The sequence below is a fragment of the Mustela nigripes genome, chromosome 5 (assembly GCF_022355385.1).
Source record: "Mustela nigripes isolate SB6536 chromosome 5, MUSNIG.SB6536, whole genome shotgun sequence".
Lineage (NCBI taxonomy): Eukaryota > Metazoa > Chordata > Mammalia > Carnivora > Mustelidae > Mustela > Mustela nigripes.
The window spans coordinates 37340878-37367221 of NC_081561.1; the positions used below are offsets into that span (position 1 = coordinate 37340878).

Consider the following 26344-nt stretch of genomic DNA (forward strand, 5'->3'; position numbering starts at 1 on the left):
GCTACTCTTTTCTCACCTGTGAGGTTTCTGTAGATAGCTCTGCTGCTGACCTTATTTGTCTTCTCTTGTAAGTTAGGGATTTCTTTTCCCTTGCTGCTTTTAGGATTCTTTTCCTCTTATCTTTGTATTTTGCAAAACTTACTATAATATGTCTTGGTGTTTGCCTACTTTTGTTGATTTTGATGGGAGTTCTCTGTACCTTTGGATTTGGATGTCTGTTTTCTTCCCCAGATTAGGGAAATTTTCAGCTTTAATTTGTTCAAATAAACCTTCTGTCCCTTTTTACCTCTCTTGTACTGGGACTCCTATAATAGAAATGTACTATACTTTATGGAGTCATTGAGTTCCCTAAGTCTACGACTAACTTGTGATCCATTATTTTTCTCTCCCTCTTCTTTTCAACCTCATCATTTTCCATAATTTTATCTTCTCTATCACTGACTCATTCCTCTTGTTCATCCATCCTCTGGTCATTACATCCAGTCAGTTTTCCTGGTCAATTATAGCATTTTTTATTTTGGCCTGACTAGATTTTTAGGTCTTTTATCACTGTGGCAAGGGACTCCCTGGTGTCTTCTATGCTTTTCTCAAGCCCAGCTTGTATCTTTATGATTGTTGTTTTAAAGTCCGGTTCAGGCATATTACATACATCAGTTTCAATTTGATCCCTGGTCATGAACTTTTCTTTTTTGGGATGAATTTCTCTGTATTGGCATTTTGTCTAGATCACTCTGCTGCTGTGTCTTTGGCTGCTCTTCCCCTCAGGTCAGTCCTCTATAGAGTTTGTCCTTGCCTGTACTAGGGAGTGTTGGGACTTTGTTCAGTGTGTGGCAAATTTTAACTAGGTGTGCTCTGATCTGCTTGTTAAAAGAGGACTGATGCTATTTCTGGTAGAGCTGAAGCTTTATTGCACTCTGTAGTCAGTAGACTTGGTGTGTGCAGGGGTATTTGTGCTGATATCAGGGAGGCTTTGCTGCACTGTGGCTGTGACAAACCCTTCTGGTTTGTCCCAGAAGGGCAGTCACACCAATGTGTAATAGGTTGGAGTTTAGAGTAAAGCACAGCAAAAAAGCAGGCATCCAGTTTAACTGCCCTCAGCAGGTGTGTCTGCCCTTACTCTAAGGAACTGGGCAGTGCAGTGACACATGCTAGCTCTTTTGTCCCCTAAGAGTCAGTGCCACTTCTCCCAGATATGCTCAAAGAAGGGGGACAGTTTTCTCCAGTTCCTCCCAGGAGATCCTCAGATTGCTCCATCTGCTCCTGTGCCTCTGCCCTCCTCCATAGGAGCACCGCTGTGCCCACCAGGCTCCACACCAGCGACAGTGTGGACTTTTAAAACTTCAGTATTTGAACTCTGCTAGTTGTAAAAATTTATTATAATCAGCTCCTTTAATTTTCCCAGTCAGTGGTTTAGAGTAAGTGGTTTTCTTGTGCAGTCCCCATGTACTATGCTCTCGTTCACTCCCCCCACCTCTGTCTCTCTCTCTCTCCTCTGTGATCAGGGCACTATCCCGTCCGCAGGACCCATGTTACTTTTCTCCCTCAAATCACATCTCCACATGTCCTACCCTTCACAATATGGCTTCTTCTCTCCCTCTAGTTGGGCAGTTTGGTCTCTCAGTCTTCACATCAATTTCTTGGGTGTCCAGAATGATTTGATATTTATCTAGCTATGTTTGGGGGATGAGGCAAGCACTGGGTTCCCCCTCCTACTCTACCATCTTAACTCCCTCCTGTACTCTCTTCCTTTCAAGGTGTACTTGGCATATAGCATCCTATTAGTTTCAGGTGTACAACATAATGATTCAGTATTTTTATATATTGTATTCACAGTAAATAACCACAGTAAATCTTATTAACATCATCTATCATATATAGTTATAATTTTTTTATTTTTTGTTTTGTAATGAACACTTTTAAGATTTTTCTGTCTTAGCAACTTCCAATTATGCAATACAGTGTTACTAAGTAGTCATTATTCTGTGCATTATATCCTCATGACTTACTTATTTTATACCTATAATTTTGTACAAGTTGATCCCTTTTACCCATTGTAACCCCTGGGCCCAGCAACAACCAATCTGTTCTCTGTAACTATGAGCTTGGTTTTTCTTTGTTTATTTTTTGCTTGGTTTGTTTTTAAACTCCACATATAAGTGATACCATATTGTGTTTGTCTTTTTGTCTGACTTACTTCACTTAGCATTGATGCCTTCAGGTCCATTTATGATGTCACAAATATAAAGATTCCATTCTTTTATGTGCCTGAATAGTATTCCATTACATATATACACTACATCTTGTTTATCCATTAATTTACCAGTGGACATTTAGGTTGTTCTGATATCTAGGCTATTATAAATAATGCTGCATTGAACATAGGAGTACACATACCTGCTCAAATTAGTGTTCTTGTTTCCTTCAGATAATAACTACAAGTGGAATTGTTGCATCATATGGTAATTTTATTTTTAATTTTTCACAGTGGTTGTACCAATTTATATTCCTATCAGCAGTAGACAAGGGTTCCCTTTCTCCATACCAACACTTGATACTAGCCATCTAACAAATGTGAAGAAATATCTCATTGTGTTTTTGATTTGCATTTCCCTGATGATTAATGATGTTGAACATTTGTTCATGTGCCTATTGGCTATTTGCATGTTTGTTTGTTTTGTTTTGTTTTTGGAAAAAAGGTCTATTCAAATTATTATCTCATTTTAAATTGGATTCTTTTATCACTATTCAGTTGCATGAGTTGTTTATATATTTTGATATTAATGCTTTCTCATATGTATGACTTGCCATATTTTCTCTCATTTAGTAGGTTGCCTTTTCATTTTGCTTATGATTTCCTTTGCTGTGCAGAAGCTTTTTAGTTTGTTATAAGTCCCACTTGTTTATTTTTGGTTTTGTTGCCTTTGGTTTTGGACTCAGATCCAATAACTTATTTCCAAGGCTGATCTCAAGAAGCTTACTGCCTATATTATGCTTTCAGTATAATTGATTAATTTTACTTACACCTAATTTATATCTTATATGTTAAGAATTCTAAAGTATTTTTGTAGAAATTAACAAATTGATCTAATTTATCTATATATAAAAATGTAAAAGACTAAGACTAGACACATCAATTTTGAAGAATAATAAAAGTGGGGGACTTTTCCCTAAGAGTTATTGAGATGTATTGCAAAGCTGCAGTACTTAAGATAGTTTGGTATTAGAACTAGAGTAAACAAATAGACAAATGAAGAGACTAGAATCATGTGAGATCACTTGTTTTCTTATAAAGCATAAAAAATGATAAAAGAAATTTAAAAAAATAATGAAGCTGGGTCAGTTGGTTATCCATATGGAAAAATATTCTTCATATCCTACTTCACATAAGATACAAAAATCAATTCTGGGACAGGTCAGAGATATATGTCTATGTGAATGATAATAACAAAATATCATGTAGACTTTTGGCTTTCAGCTCAGAGGAGACAAAGGTGCAACTTTCTTTGGTTTTCAGATTTGAGGTTCATCTAACACCAGCCACCTTTACCATACCACCTAAGTTCAACCCAAATGAATCAAATTTGTGTATCTGTTGTGTACCTGTGGAGAATGCAGTGTGATATCTGTCCTGGCCCCAAAAATTGCCCCCTGGGTCTGTCTCCATAAAAGCTTGGTGATGACTTCACCAAGGCAACTGGTGATTGAAGGGTCTGAGGATCACAGTGAAACTGACCATTCAGAACGGACTGGCCCAGATTGAAATAGTACCTTCTGCTTCTGCTCTGTTTATCAAAGCTCTCACCAAACTACCAATAGGCAGAAAGAAGCAGAAAAACATTAAACACAGTGGAAACATCACATTTTACAAAATTGTCAATAGATGCAGAACCAATCTTTTGCCAGAGAACTCTCTGGAACCATTACCATCTGATACCCTGGGGACTGCCCAGTCTGTGGGCTGCAGTGTTGATGGCTGCCATGCTCATGACATCATATATAACATCAATGGTGGTATGGTGGAATGCCCCATTAGTTAAAAACTACAAAGGAAAATAGTTCAGAGAGCAACAATAGCAAAAAACTACATCACATAGAAAACAGAATTTCTTCATGACTTTAGGACAGGCAAAAACTTGTTTAAAAAAAGTGTTGGTAAATGAGGCAAAATTAGGAACTTCTGTTTAGTTAAAGATGCCAGTGAAAAACAAGAAAACTGCAAACTGGAGAAAATACTTTCAATATTTTATTTGATGAAAAATTACTATCTAAAATATATAAAATGTTCCTGTGAAACATTATAAAAATAGAAAGCCCATTAAAAAATTAGCAAAAACTTGAACATTGAACAAGTAACTCATGAAAGATAATAAATGATAAGCATATGAAGTACTCATCATTATTCATCAGGGAACTGAAAATTGTGTAACTATACACTCTTGTGAGAATAGGTAAAATCTAAAGAAACTAGTGATACTACATATTGGTGAAGCTATGAGACAATTAGAGCTTTCATGCACTATACATGGAAATGTAAATTGGTACAACCACTTCAGAAAACTGTTTGACAGTAACTACTAAAGCTGAATGCATGCATAGCCTGTAACCCAGCATCCTAAGATTTCACTCCTACATGTGTACCCACCATAACAGTGAATAAAAGGCAGGAACAAGAATATTCAAAATTGCATTAATCATCATTGTCAAATGCTAGAAACAATTGAAATGGCCAGCAAGAGTAAAATGGATGATAAATTGTGTAGTCATACAATGGGATAGTTTATACTAAAGTGAATGAGTCACCACTACATCCAACTGCATAGATGGGTCTAGCGAGATAGCATTGAACAGTAGCAATCACACACAATGAGGCAATATTATATTTTTCCATTTACATAAGGTTCATAACAGACAAATGTAATCTATGGTAAGAAAGACAAAATCATGATTAACCTTAGAAAGGGAAGGGGAGAAACTGGGATGGGACATTATAGGGTTTGTGGGATGCTGGCAATAGTCTACTTCTTGATCTGGATTATTACACAGATGTATTTACTTTGTGAAAATTCACTGAGCTATATACTTATGCATATGCTTATTTCTGTGTGTTTGCTCTACATAAAATTTTAAAAGGCAAACACTAGGTAGTCAATATAGGGACAGTCTTGATATGTTCCAAACCGGATAAATCAAAAAGAGGAAAAATAGAAGAATTTGGAGGAGAAATAAGAAGACAAAGAGGGGTGAAGAAAGAAAGAAAAAGAATTTAGAATCCTCTATAATTTCAACAGAAGGTAGGGTAACAGAAAAACAAAAACAAAGACAATGAATGATAAGCAAAAAGTACAAAACAGGGCAGTAGAAATAAGCCCAACTGCATAAAATATCAAAGTGAATGTGATAGATAAACCTCACCTATTAAAAGAGATTATCAGATTGAGTAACAATAATATAAATTCATAAATATACTGGTTATAAAAGGCATACTTAACACCAAACCAAAAAAGAAAATTTGAACATGAAGTTTTAGAAAGCTAAGTAGATTTCACAGTAAGTTGCATTATAAAAAAGAGGGAATAATTCCCAAGACAATGAAACAGTTTGACACCTAATAATATAACATTGCATTAGACAGAGAAAACTGACAGGATTACAAAGTAAAATTGACAAATCCAAAACTATATAGTAGAAGATGTCAAACACTTCAATCAAAAACTTAAATCAGAAATAAAGCTAGTAAAAGTGTAGACTATTTGAACTACTGGACTATACCCAGTCCCAGTTTTGCTCTCTCCCTACTCCAACCCATCTTCCAAAACACACACACCAAAATCCTCAGGCCACTCAGAAGTGAGAAGAATTCAGTAACCAGTTCTTAAGCCAAATCTTACAGGTAAAGACTCTTAGACATAGGGACTTTGGGAGGGGACTTGAGGCAAATTCACCAGACTATACCAGAACAAAAACAAAAGTTTACATACAGGATCCACTGAAAATATGAATAAGATGAAAGTATAATGACATAGGAACTATGCAAACAGAACAAAAATGAAAGAAACTCTGTGGCAAGTAAAGTCTAAAAACCTAGGAAAACGTCTCACCAGTGTTTCACACCATAGAAAAGCTCTTAAGAACATGAATTGAATAAAATAAGAGCTTAAATGTATGATGATAAGAATGAAGAATGAAATAAAAATGAAAATTGAAAATAGAAGGAAACAAATTGAAACTAAAATAACACCATTACAAAACTAATAAGCAAATTACATACAGAAAAAAAATTGAATGGACTGGGCTGAAAAATAAATTACTTACACAGAGAAAAGACTTGAGATAAGCACAGTTAAATCAAAGGAAAAAGATAAAAAGATTAATGGAAATAGAAGATAAAAGCTATGGAGGAGTGACAAAGGTGACATTACACAAGGATGATAAATGTCTCTGAGGTAAAGAACTCAATAAATGAATCAGAAAAAGCATTCCAGTAATTAATAGAAAAATAATCCTGAACTGTAGGAATCAGGGACTCTGTAACTCAGAGGTTTATATCATATTCCAACAAGTATATTCAACACTACCAACTCTAAATCATATTCTTGTTATTACTGAATTTAGAGGACAAGAAAAAAATTCTTTAGGCATTCAGAGATGAATTGTTATAACCTAGAACAAAAGCAGACTTGCTTTAATCTTCTCCAGAGCAACATTCCAAGGTAGAGGACAATGGAGCACTGCCTACTAAACTCTAAAGGAAAAGAAGTGTGATCCAAAAATATTGTGCCAGCCAATATTCATTCAACTATAAAGACTACAAAAAGGTGCTCTTAAATGTGAAAAGAAAAAAAAATAGCATGCATTCACTTTCTTGAGGGGCAAGAAAATGACTCAGTAATGGAATCTAGTCAATCAAGAAGTGAATATAGACTCCATGGTATATGGTATCTCCTGTGTTGACTAGCAGAAGGCAGTACTGTCACAGCATTATAGGAAGGTGTGACCTACGTTTTCTATAATCAGCCAACTGTTTCTTTAGGTTGAAAGGCAATAGACACATAGTCTGCTCTAGCATGAAGGAACTCAGTGAATATGGCACTTACAAGTGTTTTTATAAATTCTTTGAAATAAAATCCATATAGCAAGAGGGGATCAAAATTTAGAACTTAGGAATGAAGAAGTAGTAAAAAAAAATAGTGATGGACATTAAAGCATTTAAACATAAAACTAAGAAAACTACTAAGGTTACAAAATACAATATAAATGTCATAAAACTTTCAAATGCTTAGTGTCTTTTTTTTTTTTAAAGATTTTATTTATTTATTTGACAGAGAGAGATCACATGTAGGCAGACAGGCAGGCAGAGAGAGAGAGGAGGAAGCAGGCTCCCTGCTGAGCAGGGAGCCCGATGCAGGACTCGATCCCAGGACCCTGAGATCATGACCTGAGCCGAAGGCAGCGGCTCAACCCACTGAGCCACCCAGGCGCCCCTGAAATGCTTAGTGTCTTAAGGTCAAGTAAAATTAAGCTGCTTTTTATGAAAAAGAATGTAGATTCTGATAGTGGCTCAAGATGACAGACTGAGCACATGTGTTGATCAGTTCTCTCCCCCAAGACTGGATTAAAGTGATAACAAAGGTATAAGATCTGATGGAACAAGGTAAGGGCCAGTAGTTGACAAAAGAGTTCAGTAAGTTTTAGAAAGTCCAAAAAGCAGATGAAAGGGTAGAAGTGTAGGAATGGTTCTGGCTATAAAGGAAGCAGGTATGACAGGTGTGATAGAGACCTAGCGTTGATTAAAAAATGAAAATATTTAGGGATGCGTAGGTGGCTCAGTTGGTTAAGTGTCTGCCTTTGGCTCAGGTCATGATCCCAGGGTCCTGGGATAGAGTTCCACATAGGGATTCTTGATAAGCAGAGAACCTGCTTCTCCCTCTGCCTTTTGCTCTCCCTGCTTGTGCTCACTCGCTCTCTGACAATTAAATAAAATCTTTAAAAATGAAAATTTAAAAAATTAATTAAATATGTAAAGAAAAGGTAGTCACCCTATATCCCTCACTTACTCTTAGGCTCCCCACCCAAAAAAATCAAACGTAAACAAAGCTAAACCATTCTTTTCTAAGAAAGTTAATAGTTTGGAAACCCCAAAGTAGAGACATTGATACTTAAAATGAAGCCCGTCTTCTCGTTTTAGTGGTTCTTCAGCTTAAGGGCCAGATCACTATCCATTCACCTTAAGGAAGCCACTGCACATTATTTCCAATTCTCTTTTTCATTATTCTAAAGCAATGAACAACTAAGAATTATCTGACATTTCAGGGAAAACATTTAAAGACCAAGATACACATGGTGAAATACCCCAGAGAAAGAAAGATAAATTAAGGAATGGATAAGAACTTCTAAATATCCTAATTATTATACTAAAGATATGTTAGATGTTACATGCATACAGCAAGAATAGGATCTATGTAAGGAAGATAAACCAGTAAAATAGCAAGAAAGAACACTTAGAAAATTAGTATCACTATTGGTAACAAATTAAGGAAAGAAAAATACCAAGGAATAATAGCATAGCATAGCTTAGCATAGATATAGGTATTCAGATTGAGATGACCCAGGAAATGTTCAGCATGAGTGCAATAAACATCTATTCCTAAACATAATATTGATAGATTTAAGAATGCCAAGGTCAGAAGAGTCTAGAAATTTTCAGAGAGGAAAAACAGTATTGAGTGCTAGTGTGGAAGCAGCATTGTCTTCAAAATTCTGATAACAACGGATATCAAACTTAAAATGAAGCTTTGACCCAGGCAAATTATTAATCAAGTATGATGATGTAATAAAAGGGTTTTAAAATATCTAAGGACTCAGAAAATTTCTCTCCCATGTATCCTTCTTGATAAGATTCCTTAAGATGGGTCAGAGAAAACAAGAAGCGAAGAATGAAAAAGGCATAAGCTGTAGGAAGCAATGAATCTAACCTGGGACAATAATAATGAGAACACCCAACATGACTAGAATATGGTAAAGTCATTCTTGAAGTGAGGTCGAGAAAGAAGTATGCAGGTAAAAAAAAAAAATGTGTGCAGTGGGGTATATTCCATTGACTTGATAGTATCCTTGAAATGAAGAATTCAGACAAACCTAAGAATTGACCAAAGGAGAAAAGAAAGGCATTTAGAAATTTGAAGAGTGATCCTGTACATGAAAAGTACACGCTATCCTATAATCACTGTTTGGCTTAGCAACAAACCACATTTGCGTAGTTAAAGTAATGTAAAGCAGTGCTTATTGATTTTCCAACTTACAAAAGCTAAACAAAAGCAAAGCATTGAAAAGTTAACTGTGGCTATAACACGGAAGGCAATTTTTTCAGTCCTGTTAATATGAAAATAAAAACAATGCAAGGGTGAAGAATTGAAGGCCTCACTTTACAAGGTAAGAAGTCAAGATAGGTTGTTACTGCTGGACAGAAAAAAAGGGAAAATGTATATTCTGGGGGAGGGTTACAAATGTGGTCAAAATAAGACCTAGAGTAGTGAAATAATCACTGTGGCAGGAGGGAGGGCAGGGAGGGTGGGGAAGAACAGGGGAGCTAAATCCTCATTTGCCATGGTAGGACATCAACGCACAGTGTTTAACACAGATAATCCAAAAAATCATGACTGATCAATTTAGAATTTTAAAAATCTAAAAGCAGAAAGATATCATATTAAATAGTATCTTTTTAAATAAAATAATCTCTATTCACTACCTAATGTATAAGGAGATGTTTACAGTAATATTCTTCTACTGTATTTCCAAACGGTGGTATTCCTTGAAAAATTCATATATTTATATCACTTTTACAATAGTAACATTATTATTGCATACTCTGAATGCTGGGGGAGTAATTGGTTATAAGGAGATAAAAGTGGAAGCAGGGAGGCCACTAAATGATTACAAAAGCCCAAGTAAGAAAATATAGTTGTATGGGCCAGGATGCTCACACTGGTAATGAAGCAACCTTATTCATGGCATAGTTTGGAGGGAGGAAAAACTCCTAGCCTTAAATGTGGGTGGTATCGGGCGCCTGGGTGGCTGAGTGGGTTAAGCTGCTGCCTTGGCTCAGGTCATGATCTCAGGGTCCTGGGATCGAGTCCCGCATCGGGCTCTCTGCTCAGCAGGGAGCCTGCTTCCTCCTCTCTCTCTGCCTGCCTCTCTGCCTACTTGTAATCTCTCTGTCAAATAAATAAATAAAATCTTTAAAAAAAAAATGTGGGTGGTATGCAGAAGAGGAGTCAGGGCAGATGCTGAAGTTTCTTACTCAAGTTGCTGGAATCACAGAGGTCATGGAAGTAGAGTAGAAAGTGTTATTTCCAAGTTAAGAGGGGTAGGGGCAGGGCCTAGAGTATGACTTTATATGTCCTAAATTTAAAATCCAAGAAACATACAAGTAATAATCGTGTAGTCAGTTGCTTATACAAATTGGAGTGCAAATAGCCTATCCTAGATATATAAATCTGAGATTTGTCAGTGAATAGGCTATGATAGCCTTAGGCAAAACTCTAATCTTAGGGCCATTAGGACTTACAAACTATTTACTTTAGTTATTAGATCATGAATGTTCATTGATTTTAATTTTTTGTTTTCATTCTTTTCTATAACCTAAATTGTGTCTGATCCATTCCCTGAGTAAAAGAAAACTAATATTTTGTAAAACATACATAGACTCATAGAAGGTTGGGACTTAAAGAAATCTTCGATATTTTATACTCCAGTCCTCATTACATGGATTGAAAAACTTGAGGCTCAGTGTAAGTAATTTTCTTAAAAGAAAAGAACTAGTTTGTGACAGAAGTAGAAATAAAACACAAGTTGTCAGATTCTCAATCTGTGAGAATGAAAGCTCACACACATACCCATACACATCCATACACAAACACTTTGTGCATTAAAAAAATCAAGAAGAGCTTTTTTTTTTTTTTTTTTTTAATCAGACTCTGCTAATCTCGGGTAAAAAACCCTGATCTTTGTTAGTTTCTTTGGGCTATAATATGAGGATATTGCAATATTACATGTATTATACTTTGCAGGACTTGTGTGTAAATCATTTTAAAGCCATAAGAAGGGAAGAAAACTATTGAACTTGTTTTGAAAGATAAGAGTCTTTTCATTATCTAAATTACCAAATAATTTTTCATTTTGGTTGGGAATTATAATTTTTTAGATACATAGTTTATTATCTCCTCTAATTCCAATACTGCACAGAAAAATTTCTGCATAGAAAAATGTCCAAGAGGAAAGGAGAATTATTTTCCACTTGCATTTTTGTCATTTAACTTTTTTTTCAAATTATATCCAAATAATTCCGCCTTTTTTTTTTTTAAATACTCCAACAGACACCTGCTACCTCTTTCGTAAAGGAAGTATCCCATCAGATTTTCTATTCCACATAAATAATTCCCTAGAAGAAGGGAAAATGCACAGAATGATATTTACCCTTATTTTTTCTAACAAATATTTCTATTGGATTTTGTAGTGGCCAATACTACTTTTGCCTTTGTGGACATTATATTTAATCTCTCCCATTTCCTCTAAAGATCATAATTAATCCCTTCCACCTAAGTTTTCTATTAAATGCTAAATCTTTATTATTTTTGATAATGTCCTTTGAAATATTTTTCTGTACAATGATGAGGCACCTAAGTTCAATTAAAAGCTTCTGAACAATGTTCTGTTAAGCCATATAATCACTATGTACCCGAAAAAAATCTTGCTAATTCATTCATCCCTACCTCTGCATTTGGGCAAATTTAAATATAAAAATTCACTAACTAAAGAGTAAAAATATTTTTTATTTTTGCTCTTACTTAGATGTGTATGGCATAGTGTGAATGGAGAGGATCATAGAGCATGATCCCTGTATTACTGGCTTTTCAGCAATTTTACTAAGTACTTGAAAAAGGACAGTTTTATATTGTAGTAAAGGCCAGAAATGGGTTCACTATGAAACTAATCAAGGTTAATCCCCGGAAATATGTTTACATAGTTACATGCTTTAGAAAAATTTGCAAAAGTAAGATATTTTTATTGCAATCAGTTAAAAGTATTATCATTTTCTACCACAATTTCTCCATCATACTGCCCCTCCTGGCAGGAGGCGCCGCAGCCACTGTGAAGTGTTGGGTGCAGGGGATTATATATAAATGATTCATTATCAATGGATAATGATTCCATGCCTGGAATCACTGCTAGCTACTCTGCATAGATTTGTTTCCAGAAAAACCCCTACCATTTCCTGCCATCACTTAGCTCAGCATGTTACACAGAGATGCCCACAATTCAGTCCTAGAGCTATTAGGATACTGAAGGAGAAAGGAAGTTTGAACTCTATGGAAGGATGAGTTAGTCTTTGGAAGATTTTTCTGGTAATAAGTTATCTCCTATTGAAAGTATACTTAATATTCAAATCTTATCTGAAATATTATAATTCATATATGAAAGAAACTTGGTAGAGATTTTCAAATTAGAAAACAATCCTAAAATTTCATGACATTACCAAACAAATTATAGAAGGAGAAAATTTCTTAAAAATTGAATCCTATAAATTTCAATCAGCAGTGCTTGGTGAAAGACTGAATTACCATCTCATTTTCTTTAGAAAAAATTATTATAAAATTGACATTTCATGGAAAAGCTGATGAGATTATAGTAAAAAATATGTATTAGACAATTAATAAAAAGGTATGTTGTTATTCAGGATTTTTCTGTTTCTGGCATTAGCTCTTAAAAGTTATACATCACTTCTTTCTCATCCTAAATAAATATTCACCTTTGTACTCGACTCTTTATTAATGACTTTTTATGATTTGTCTTAAAATGGGTCACAAAAATGATACCAAATTCAGACTCTAGGAAACATGTCTGTTTGATGTCCACATAGCTCCACCAGCCTTGATGGACATTCTGATTTGAGTTAGACACCATCATGAACAAATAAATAAAAATTAAAAGGGAGAATAAGAAACTTCCTTCCCATTTTCCACTGTGCTTTAGGACTATATATTATTTACAAAAATGAAAGCTCTGAGCTTTAACAATAAAAATCATTGCCCTATGATGATAATGTTTTGAATGTCTAATTTCTTACCAGGAAGGGGACTAGAATTGATACCAGAAAATTGGTAAAAGAAAAAATTTGAAGGGTGGTCTATCTCCTGGTATTTCATCTTACTGGCCAGACTAGTGGGCACTAATTACAAAATGATGTCTCACTTCTCCCCTACACAGGAATTTGGCGCTGGTCATTGGTTACAGTTTTGATACAAGTCCTATATTTTGCCATTTGGAGAAGTAATGTGCATTTAAGGAAAAACCCTAAAATAGTTAAGGAAATAAGCTGTCTAGAGACCACAAATTGCCATGGAGTAGTTCATGATTTTTTGATGTGCAAACTACTAATCTAGTTACCTTTAAATGCACATAATGGTAAGAAATAACATGAGTCAGATACGCGAATACTTAAATGAACGGCTGGTTTGTAAGTCTTCAAATAAGACACTTTTGTCTTAAGGCACACTGAGAAGAGCTAGCCATGCTCTTAAATATTTTAGATTGAGTATTTTTCAATCTAAGAATCATTTCATCATCTTTTTCATAGTCTCCTTGAAAATGCAAAACCTTTTAGGAGGAATGACAAGAAATGAAGTTTTCTGTGACTTTGGGGAAATTCTACCACAGTTTTCTTCTGTAGGTAGAAGTGGGCATTTAAGATTGAAGCAGTTGTTTCCGTTGCTAAAGGGAGAGGTGAAGCCCTGAGAAACAGAAGAAGAAAAATGAAAATCTAAATTCCCCTCCTGTAATTTGGAATGTGACCAATCTGACTGCATTCTCTCAGGGAATGTTGCTATACTTGAATATATACTGCTTGAATGTAAATGATATAAAATTGTCTTAGGATGCTCAACAGAGTAGAAACACACTCAGAAAAAAAAAAAATATCATTTTTGCATTCTGATTTGTTTTCTTCTTTGAATTTTTTAAAAAGTAAAAAAAAGTTAAAAGCATAGTTTGATAAATATCCATATATTCATTACTCCCACCAGTAGTTAACATTTTGCCACCACTCCTTTTTTTCTGTATTTGTTCCCCTGCAGCCAGTTGGAACCACTTGAAAATAAGCTGCAGATATCATGACACTTCAGCACTGAGTGCTTTAGCATGTATCACTTAAAAACAGATACTTTGCTTCCTTACACAATATCTTCCTAACCGCAATACCATAAGATTATCACTTACAAGGAAATTTATACTGATACAGTAATACCATCAAAATTGAAATCTAAATTCACATTTCCTCAGTTGTTCTCAAGCGTCTCCTATGGCTGTTTTATTTTTCTAAGATCTAAACAGGAATCACTTGTTGCATTAATTTTCATTTCTACTCAGCCTCCTTTTAAACTAGGATATTCTGGGCACCTGAGTGGCTCAGTGGGTTAAGCCTCTGCCTTCGGCTCAGGTCATGGTCTCAGGGTCCTGGGATTAAGCCCTGCTTTGGGCTCTCTGCTCAGTAGGGAGCCTGCTTCTCCCTCTCTCTCTGTCTGCCTCTCTGCCTATTTGTGATCTCTGTCTGTCAAATAAATAAATAAAATCTTAAAAAAAATAAATAAACTAGGATATTCTGCCTCACCATTCATTCATTCATTCTTTCATTTCCTTTCATGACATGGACTTAAAAAAAGAACACTACTCAGGGGCTGAACACCTGGGTCACTTAGTTGGTTAAGTACCCCACTCTTGATTTCAGTTCAGATCATGATCTCAGTGTTGTGAGATCAAGCCCCACATTGGGCCCCATGCTGGCTTGTGGTGGCTGCTTGAGATTCTTTGTCTCCCTTTGCCCCTCTACTACACCTGCTCGTATTCTCTCTTCCTCCCTGCCTCTCTAAAAAAACAAAAACCCGAGGCCAGCTGTCTTCTATAGTCCCAAACTTCAACTTGATTGGGTTTTTTGAATCATTTAATTCATGTTGAACATTTTTGGCAAGAGTACTCTATCGATATGCTTCATGTCAGGAAGTAAAGAGTATCGGTTTGTCCCATTGTTGGTAATACACTCCTTGTTTGATTATGGTGGTGTTCCCCATATTACCACCATGTAAAGAAATTCTTTATACTTTGAAATTAATATGTAATCTCTGGAATAATAATTTGGAAGGTCTGTGTGAATATTCTATGCCTAACATATCTTCATTCAGTGATTTCACCATCCATTCATGATTTTTGCCTGAATGAATTATTATATTGGTGTTTGAAAAATAGAAAATTTTATTTTTTAAAATATTTATTTATTTATTTATTTGAGAGAGAGAGAATGAGTGATGGGAAGAGCTGACAGAGAGGGACAAGCAGACTCCCTGCTGAGCTTGGAACTTGATGCTGGACTGCATCTCAACACCCTGAGATCATGACCTGAGCCAAAACCAAGAGTTGGACATTTAACAAACTGAGTCACCCAGGTGCCCCCCAAAAATGGAAAAAATTCTAATTCTATTATTATTTCTACCCTCATTAGTTGACATTCTTTTGCAAAAAAAAAAGTACATTTCATAACCTTCTGCCTTGTTATGTGTATTACTATGGATTCATGTGTTCTTTTTTGTTAGCTATGTTGTAATCCATTACCTACACTATTCTTTTTGATGCTTTAATTGTCCCAGACACTATAAGTGGGATTCTATTAAGACAGCCCTTGGGTCTTTTTAACAAGTTATCATACCTCTGGTGAAAGATGTCCGAGGCTTAACTTCCACTTTCTTGATCCCTTCTCAGAACCAGGAATTTCTAGAAGCAGCTACTTGGATTTCTTTTAGTGGGGAATGTATTTAGAAACTGAGATCAGGATGTTGGGTGTATTTATGACTAGTGGGATGTCATTCTTTAATCCCTTTCAGTGGATAAAACTAAGAAATATATGTACATATTTAAGTCAGGAGTTCATACTGATTGCTTCAATCCAAATCCAAAGACTTAAACCCCCTCTAAATTAGTATTTCTTTTTCACAGTGAAAAATCTGTTCCCAAGAATATCCATATATTCATTAATTTTCCCTTTTCTACAATGTACAAAAATTATGTCTGGTATTACTACAATACCTTATCAATGACAAAAAAAATAGAGTTCAGGATTTCTTCCAGCTTTCTTGTACTTAGAGAAAAACCCATTTATGATACATAGGGTACTATATTTATTTATTTTAATTTTTAAAAAAGATTTTATTTATTTGTCAGCAAGATAGAGTACAGGGAGGCAGAGTGGCAGGCAGAGTCAGAGGGAGAAACAGGCTCCTCACGACGCTGGGATCATGACGTGAGCTGAAGGCAGACGCTTAACCGACTGAGCCACCCAGGCATCCCAAGGTACTGTGTTTAAAACTTGAATTCATTTTTTCCATATGATTATATCATCAATTTGATATATAATTAGATTCATTTATTTTTATTTGTATCCATTTGTGAGGATGATCTTTTAAAAATTCTTTTTAATTTTCTTTCTGAAGAGGTAAAGCATTTATGTTGTTCAAAATTTAAAACAATAGGTTCTGAGGAGTACTGTCCCTCTACTGCATTCCCCCATTCCTTGTTTGGGTAAAAATTTTTATTCATTTTTGGCTTATCTATCCTGATTTCTGTTTTGTAATACACACACACTTATCTTTATTTTTATTGAAAATGTATGTATATAACCTCGTTTCTCTTTCTTACACAAAAAATAGTATACTATATATACCTGGGTTTGGATTTTTTTTTCCAAATACAGTATGCCTGAAAATAATTTCATAGCAATTCATAGAATTCTTCCTCAACCTTTTTTTTTTTTTAATTAGTCGTATTCCATGTGTGAATGTACCATAATTTATTGCAACAGTTTCCTGTGGCTGGACACTTGGGATGTTTTCAGTAGTTTGCTATTATAAATAATGTTTGAATGGGTAACATTGTGCATATTTTTTTCCCTCACATTTGGGAAAGTGTTATCTTAGGTTAAATTCCTATATGTGGGAATTGCTGCTGTGTTGATAGTAAATCCCTTGCTATATAATGCAAAGTTCCTTTCAAAGGTGTTATATCATTTTGAATTCTGATCAGCAATATTTGGGAACCTGTTTCTTGTAGTCTTGTATGCAAAATATGTTATTGAGATTTTGAATTCTTGTTCCTCTAATACATAAGAAATAGTATTTCAATGTAGTTTCAACTGACATTTTTCTTATGAGGAAGTTATTAAACTTTTTATATCTTTGAGGGCTTTTTGTGTATATTTTTTCCATGAACTGATTGTTTGTATCTTGGCTTATTTTGTATTAGGTTGTAGGTTTTTAAAAATATATTTTAAGAAATGTTTATATAAGATGTTAGCTCTTTCTCTACAATAAGGTAGTAAATATCTTCTCAACTGCCATTTGTCATTTGCCTTTGTTTATGGTGGTTTTGCTAATTTAAAATATTTTTAATGTATTTGAATGTGTCAGTCTTTTATTGTATCTGGATTTGAATCATAACTCACCCAGAGGTTATTTAAAAGCTTCACCTATACTCTTCTAGTCCTTATGAGATTTCACAGTTTGCAATAGACCTCTGCCCTATTTGGAGTTTGTTCTGGTATATAATATGAAGTATGGGTAGCCTTCCAATTGTACAAACATCATTAAAAAAATCCTACATTTTTCCCTAGTGATTTGAGATGTCACTTTCATCATATGTTGAATTTTTTTCTTTTTTTTCTTTTAATTATCCCAATATAGTTAGCAGAGTTGCATTCATTTCAGGTATAAAATTTAATGATTCACGAACTATATTAATGCTTATCAAGATAAGTGTACTTTTTGATCCCCCTCACCTCTCACCCCCACACCCACCGGCCCTCTGGCAACTACCTGTTCTTTATAGTTAAGATCTGTTTTTCAGTTTGTCTTTATTTTTTTCCTTTATTCATTTGTTTTATTTCTTAAGGTCCACATATGAGCAAAATTGTATGGTATTTGTCTCTTTTATGACTGGCTTATTTTGCTTAGCATTTTACTCTCTAACTCCATCCATGTTGTTGCAAATGACAAGGTTTCATTCTCTCTCTTTTTTTTTTTTGCCCGAGTATTTTATTGAATATGTATAAACCACATGTTCTCTATCCATCTATCAATGGATACTTAGCTTGCTTCCATAATTAGACTATTCTAAATAATGCTGCAATAAATGTAGGAATGCATGTATCCCTTTGAATTAGTGTTTTCGTATTTTTGGGGTAAATATCCTGTAATATGATTATTGGATCATAGGGTAATTCTATTTTTAATTTTTGAGGAATCTCCATACTGTCTTTTACAGTGTCGCACCAGTTTGCATTCCTACCAGTAGTGCACAAGGGTTCCTTTTTTTTTTTTTTTTTAAGATTTATTTATTTATTTGACAGAGAGACATCACAAGTAGGCAAAGAGGTAGGCAGAGAGAGAGAGAGGAGGAAGCAGGCTCCCTGCTGAGCAGAGAGGCCGATGCGGGACTCAATCCCAGGACCCTGAGATCATGACCTGAGCCGAAGGCAGCGGCTTAACCCACTGAGCCACCCAGGCGCCAAGGGTTCCTATTTTTTCACATCCTTGCCAACATTTGTTTCTTGGGTTTTTGGTTATAGCTATTCTGTGATTTGCATTTCTCTGATGATGAATGATGTTGAGCACCTTTTCATGTATCTTTTGGCTATCTGGATGTCTTCTTTGGAGAAATGTCTGTTCATGTCCTCTGTCCATTTTTAATTAGATTTGTGGGGGGGCAGTTTGGTAGTTTGGTATTGAGTTGTATAAGTTACTTTTTTTCCCTTTTTTAAAAATAGTGTTATGTTAGTCACCATACAGTACATCATTAGTTTTTGTTGTAGTGTTCCAGGATTCATTGTTTACGTATAACACCCAGTTCTCCTTGCAATATGTGCTCTCCTTAATACCTACCATAAGTTCCTTTTCTTTTAAGCTTGTATTTAAGTTCCAGTTAACAGGGGCACTTGGGTGGCTCAGTGGGTTAAAGCTTCTGCCTTTGGCTCAGGTCATGATCCCGGGGTCCTGGGATCGAGCCCTGCACCGGGCTCTCTCCTCAGCAGGGAGCCTGCTTCCTCCTCTCTCTCTGCCTGCCTCTCTGCCTACTTGTGATTTCTGCCTGTCCAAAATAAAAAAAATTCCAGTTAACATACAGTGTGCAATATTTTTTAATTTAAATTCAAGTAACCAGCATATAGTATATACTTAATTTTAGATGTAGTGTTTTAATAATTTATAGGTTGTGTATAACACCCAGTCCTCATCCCATCACATGCTCTCCTTAATGCCATTTGCCCAATTACCCCTTCCCCCACCTCCCTCCCCTCCAGCTGTTTGTATACTACAGTTAAGAGTCTCTCATGGTTTTTCTCCCTCTCAGATGGCTTCCCATTCAGCTTTCCCTCCCTTCTCCTATGACCCACTGTACTGTTTATTATATTCTACATATGAGTGAAACCATATGATAATTGTCTTTCTCTGACTGACTTATTTTGTTCAGCATAATACCCTCTAGTTCCGACCATGTCAGTGTAAATGGTAAATGTTCATCCTTTCTGATGACTGAGTAATATTCCATTGGGGGGAAAAAATATCACATCTTCTTTATCCATTCATCAGTCTTGGGTCAGTTTGTCCAATTTGTTGGTATAACATTTTTCATAATATCCTCTTATAATCTTTTGTATTTCTGTGGTGTTAGTTACTATTTCTCCTCTTTCATTTCAGATTTCGTTTGAGTCCTCTCTTTTTTTTTTATTTTTATGCATCTGTTTAAAAGTTTATCCATTTTGTTGATAGTTTTAAAGAACATACTCCTGGTTCCATTGATCTGTTCTGTAGTTCTTATTTATTTATGCTCTAATCTTTATTATTTCCTCCCTTCTACTGGTTTTGGGTTTTGTTTGTTCTTTTTTATTTCTAGCTCCTTTAAGTGTAAGTTTCAGTTGTTTGAGATTTTTCTGCTCCTTGAAGTAGGCCTGTATTGCTATAAACTTCCCACTTAGAACCACTTTTGCTGTATTGCAAAGATTTTGGACCATTGTGTTTTCATTTTCATTTGTCTCCATGTATTTTTTTAATTTCCTCTTTGATTTTTAGTTGACTCATTCACTGTTTACTAGCATGTTATTTAACCTCCATGTATTTGTTCTCCTTCCAGATTTTTTTCTTGTGGTTGATTTCCAGTTTCATTGCACTATGGTTGGAAAAAATGGATGGTATAACTGTTCTTTTTGAATTTGTTGAGACTTGTTTTGTGACCTAATATTGTGGAGACTGTTTTCTGTGTACTTGAAAAGCATGTGTATTCTGCTGCTTTAGGATGAAATGTTCTGGATGTATTTGTCACATTTATCTGGTCCCTTGTGTCATTCAAAGCCGCTGTTTCCTTGTTGATTTTCTGCTTAGATCACTTGTGCATTGATATAGTGGGGTGTTAATTTCCCTTACTATTATGGTACTATTGTCAATTATTTCTTTTATTTTTATTATTAACTCTTTTATGTATTTGGATGCTCCCACGTTAAGTGTATAAATGTTTACAATTTATGTCTTCTTGGTCAGTTTTTCTGTTAGTGATAATATAGTGTCCTTCTTTGTTTCTTGTTACAGACTTTGTTTTAAAGTTAATTCTTTTCTGATGTAAGTGTTGCTACCTTGGCTTTCTTTTGACATCCATTTACATAATAAATATTTTCTTCCTCTGGGGTCACTATAATGTGAATGCTATTATACTTGATGGAGTTGGTGAGTCCCCTAAGTCTATTTTCATTTTGCATATTTTTTTCTCTCATCTGTTCAGCTTGATTTTTTCATTACACTCTCTTGTAGGACACTGATTCATTCTTCTGCTTCTATCCTGCCATTTATCCCATCTCTTGTGTTTTCTATTTCAGTTATTGTGTTCTTCACTTCTGATTGGTTCTTGTTTATCTCTGTGTTAAAGTCTCTTTGATGTCCTCCATTCTTTTCTCAAGTCCCAGGGGTATCTTTATGACCATTACTCCAAATTCCCTATCAGACATATTTCTTATCCCTGTTTTACTTAGCTCTCTTGCTATGATTTTGCCCTGTTCTCTCATTTGGGACATATTCCTCTGTCTCCTCATTTGCTATGTCTCTTGCTCTTGAAGTAGTGTGTGGGGCACGTGCTTTTAACAAGATGGTGCTGGTCTTCTTCCACAGGGGATATGCAGCTGCTGCTCGTATCATTGCAGAGTAGGGCCACTCTGCAAGGTGCATGAGGGCAGGGGATATGGTTTTAATAAGGTGCACTGTCCTCCCCAGGAGTTGACCAGCCACAGTTGCCAAGTCCAGGGCCCTACAAAGCTCACAGTCAGATGATCTAGCATTGGCGAGGGTACACTGGTCTTGCGGAGGAGTGAACCTGCAGTGCCAGGACTGATGCAGGCCTGGATGGAAGGGACAGATCCACCAAATTGCAGGGAGCAGAGCATGGCGTAAACCAGTTAGACAGTGAAATCTGGTGTTAGACTGGTTCCCGCAGGTGACCAGGTGTTTTTGCTAGAGAGGCACAGGAAGAAATGGCACCCGCAAGCTCTAAGTTTAGTAAATAACTCTCCCTTTCATATGCTTCAGGCATTTTTTGAACTACTGCTTCTACACTATATCTCCTTGGACTATTTGTCATGCTCTCTTTTTAGGGCAGGGACTCAGCTTCCTGTTGCCCTTTGGGTTCTTCCAGAGACAAACTGCTGATTTTTAAAGTTCCAGGCTTTAACTCCCCCTGGTTCTAAGAACTTATGAAATTCATCCCCTCAAAATTTTCAAAGCCAAATGCTATGGGGATTCATCTCTGTGCAGGTTCCCAGGTGTAATAGTCTGTTTCTTGCTCTTCTCTGAGCCCCCATCTCCTTTCCTCCAATGGCCAGACCCACAGGGATTAGCTGCCCAGGGCATCTCCACACTTCTACCCGCTTCAGTGTGACCTCTTCTCTGAATTTAGTTGTGGAATTTATTCTGCCAGCCTTCGGGTAGTTTTCTTGGTTACTTACACTGATGTGCTGTCTAGTGGCTCAATGGGACAAGGTGGGTTTAAGTCCTCCAACTCCACCATCTTCCTAGGAAGTCCCCATATGTTGATTTTTATATGTATTTGGGTCTGTTTCTGAACATGCTATGCTATTCCTTTTACTGATCTGTCTTTTCACACAATGGTACCTCTATTTTAATTATAGAAGTGTTTGTTTAATAATTCGTAAAACTAACTATTCTGCTTTTTCAGAATTTCCCTAGCTTCTCTGGCATATTTATTTATAAATGTGAACTTTAGAATTAAATTCTCTAGGGAGTTCCTGGGTGGCTAACTTGGTTAAGCGTCTGCCTTCAGCTCAGGTCTTGATCCTGGGGTCCTGGGATCAAGTGTCTCATAGGGCTCCTTGCTCAACAGGGAGCCTTCTTCTCCCTCTGATTTCTGCTCCGCCTGCTTGTGCTCTTTCTCTCTCTGACAAAGAGATAAATAAAATTCCTAAAAAAAAAAAAAAAAAAATCCTCTAGCTCTAGCAATAAAATTTGTTAGATTTTTATTGGATCACATTTAATTCACATAATAACTTAGGAAGAATGAACTCTTTTATGTTGATTCATTCTACTCAAGAATGAAGAATTTCTTTCTCTGCTTTTGTGCATTTTGGGTATATTTTAAAAAATATAGATTTTGCACATTTCTTTTTAAGTTTATGCCTAAGTATTTTATATTTTCTGTTGTCATAAATCGAGTTTTTCTTCCATTATGTCTTCTAAATGGTTACTGATTTTTATATATTAAAATTGCATTCTGTTACTTCACAGAATTTATGTATGTGTTAATTTTGGTTTTGATTCTCTCAGGTTTTCCAAGAATACTCTCATAAATTGCAAATAAGAATAGTTTTATTTCTTTATTTTTCCTAATTCTTGTGCCTCTACTTATTTTGTTACATCTGAATGAATTGTCCAGTACTCCCAATTCAACATGAAATAATAGTAGAGATAGTGGGCATCCTTCTTAGGGCAATTTTTGAGACAAATAAATGTACCGATGTTCCATTTTCCATAGTATAGTAAGTGCAATTGCTAGAGCAATAGGCAAGTGTCCCCAGGCAGGAAACCTGCTTTATTTGTGATACTTCAAAAGATGTGTTTCTGTGGAGTTAAATTTAAGATCCAATTTTCTTTTAAGGTAGATATCAAGGGAACTTTCTGATATTACCTCAAAGAAGTCTTGGAGAAATTCTTTTGAATTACATGTACCAGATTGCTGTCTTTTTCCCTGTGTTGATGAGGTGCTCTAATAAAAGCCAATGAGGCCCTGGAAATAGAAATAGGATATACCTTTGTGAGAGGAAGTCTTAGGGCAAAAGCCAGAATCCAGGTAATAGGGATAATGGAAAATTAAATTCACCTGTGTTTTCATGATTTTAAGGTATTTGATTCACTCTCTTCCTAAATGTGTGTACAATTAGAGGTTATTTGCTGTAGGAAATCTTGGAAAAAAATTTTAGTCTCAGGGCAGCAGAATGTCTATCTTTTATAATATGTTCTGGCCAAAATGCATGTAATACTAAGGCTGTCATCTCAATTTCAAGTTGCTATCACATACAAGCAAATATAAATCATAACATTTGGTATTCTTTTAATCACAAGGACTCTGGTAATAAATACTTAATAGATTTTCTGAAAATGTATTTAGTAAGATTTAATCCTTGGGAGAAGTTGGAAAAAAGTTATATTATACCAAGGTACCACATTATCAAAAGTAGTAATCAAATTTATAGCAAAAAAAAAAAGCTACAACAAGATATTGATTCTTGTACATATAAAGCAGCTCAAAGAGAAGTTCTTATGATATATCAACTCAAAGAAAATACTAGGTTAAAAAATACTAGTGTTTTTCCTAGTGATATATTTATAAATGTATTTTGCAGGACACTGGTCACTAATAAAATATGCATGAAAATATAGAAAAAATAGAGAAAATATAGAAATATAGGAAAAAACATAGAATATTCTCTATATTTAGAAATATATTAAAAAAATTCCTTGAATGGGAATGTTTTCATCAAAATTTCTCTATTGACTTCACCTATTTATTTTGATGGCATATAAAAGAAGTTCCATGCACATGGGAAAGTGAATATTTTGACAAAGAAAACCCTGAAAAGAGAATAGGATAAAATAAGGTTTTTTTGTTACAAATTTTAAAAACCTTTAGTGGTTTAGTGGTATCACTGTGTTTATATTTGCCATGTTAAAATAAATTTTTGCCCAATAGGATTTAATTTTTGTGGCAAAGGATTTTGTATACTGCTTTCATTTTAATTTTGTATTATCTACGTAATCATCTTACTACTTTTATTTTCACATGTAAACACAGTTTTTCAACATTTATCATGCACCACAATGGTGGTTAGATAGAAAATGGTTCCTATTTTAAGGAACTCAGAGACTACTGGCAGGAACAGAAAGGTGAACTAATAATTGCAATTCAGAGGTTAAAACAGAAAGCATGGTGATCTGAGAGGAAATTTGGATCAATACTGCGGGGAGACATCAGGGAAAACTGTGGTTATGGAGACCTACATGGTAGGAGATGGGTCAAGAGAAAAGCAGGCAAGGTCAAGAGAAAGCAGAAATTCATAACAAACTGTATGTTTGAGAATGGCAAGTCATCTAAAACAGTAACAGTAACTATTTGTTCAATGTTTTTCCTCCCAGGTAGGTTTTAAGGTCTATAAAGCTAAGAACTATGTCTTTCTTGTTTAACACGATATTCCTTTTAGTGTCTAGCAGTGCCTGGCACTTTTAAGAAACTCAGTGAATGTATTTACAGTTTTCTAACTGTTTTACTGATAGTTTACTATTAATAACTTACTAATCTTAATAAATTCTAAATTAATAAAAGTTATATAAACATCCTATAATATAATAAATACTCAGGCACCCACCACTCAGATTAAGAAACAAAATATTGTTAATCCATTTATCAACTGTTATGAACATACCCATATCTTTCCAATCCATAACTACTATTCTGAATTTTACATTTGGCATTTCAGTGCATTTCTTTGTAATTTTGTTATATATATATATATATTTATGGAAGTACCTAAACTTTATATAAGTATTACAACGATGCCTATTTAGTCTGTGATTTGGTTTCTTTCCTCAACATTATGTTTATGAGATTCATCCATCTTGATATTTGTGACAGTACTTAATTTTGATTGATTGGTAGTAGTCTGCTGTGTGATTATACACAATTGTTAGTCAGTTTTGCTTACCATGGGCATTTGTTTTCAGTATTTTGTTCATATAAACAATGATGCTATGAAGTTCTTGTGTATGTCCCTGGTGTACATGTGATAGAGTTTCTGTATATTCTCTCTTCTGTAGGTAAATGCCTACAAGTAGCTTTGCTGGTCAGTTAATAAGTGTCCTCAATGATAGTTGGAATTGCAGCCCTTTTTAATTTTGATTAATCTCACATGGGTGAATGGTCACTCATTATCTTATGTTGAATTTGCTGAACTATTTTTAAGGTGTTGTCTTCTATCAGTTGTTGATGTAACTCTTTTGCCAATTTCAGTTATATGTAATTGATCTTTTTAATTGATTGAGTTCTCTGTTACTGAGTAAGTTATCAGTAATATGTATTATGACATATAATCCCTTTTAATTTTGGTAAATGATACAAATGTCAGATCTAATCAATCTTTCTCCTTTTTGGTTTTAGGCTTTATTTTGTCTTATTTAAGAAATTCTTTACTACTAAGAATCTATAATTATTATTTTATTTTATTTTATATTCTTTTCAGGTCTTTAATCCACTTAGACTTTATTTTTTATATGAAATAGAGATCTGAGATTGGATTTTTATTTTATTCTTCCAAATTAATTCCCTAAATAGCCTATCCTTTATGGAATGGTTCATCATTTTCTTGCCAATATCCAATGACATATTTATCATCCTTAAGTAAGATATATGGGAATATTCCTTTAGTCTATTCTTTTCCACTGTTTTATTTGTTATCTAAATGATTTATTTCTTTTTCAAATTTCCTTTATGCTCTTGTACGCTTTACTCTTTTTTTTTTAAGATTTTTTAATTTATTTGTTTGACAGATAGAGATCACAGGTAGGCAGAGAGAGAGAGAGAGAGAGGAGGAAGCAAATTCCCCCCTGAGCAGAGAGCCAGATGTGGGGCTCGATCCCAGGACCCTGGGACCATGACCTGAGCTGAAGGCAAAAGCTTAACCCACTGAGCCACCCAGGTGCCCCTGGAA

The 26344-nt window shown here is 35.0% G+C and overlaps 1 long non-coding RNA gene and 1 pseudogene across 1 annotated transcript in view; one reads left to right on the forward strand and one right to left on the reverse strand.

The window, feature by feature from the left end:
- The window catches only part of LOC132018485 (coiled-coil domain-containing protein 112-like), a 43113-nt pseudogene extending 21596 nt beyond the window's left edge, over positions 1 to 21517 (reverse strand).
- Positions 1 to 26344, forward strand: part of LOC132017221 (uncharacterized) — a 115466-nt gene that overhangs the window by 22411 nt on the left and 66711 nt on the right. The window lies entirely within an intron of this gene.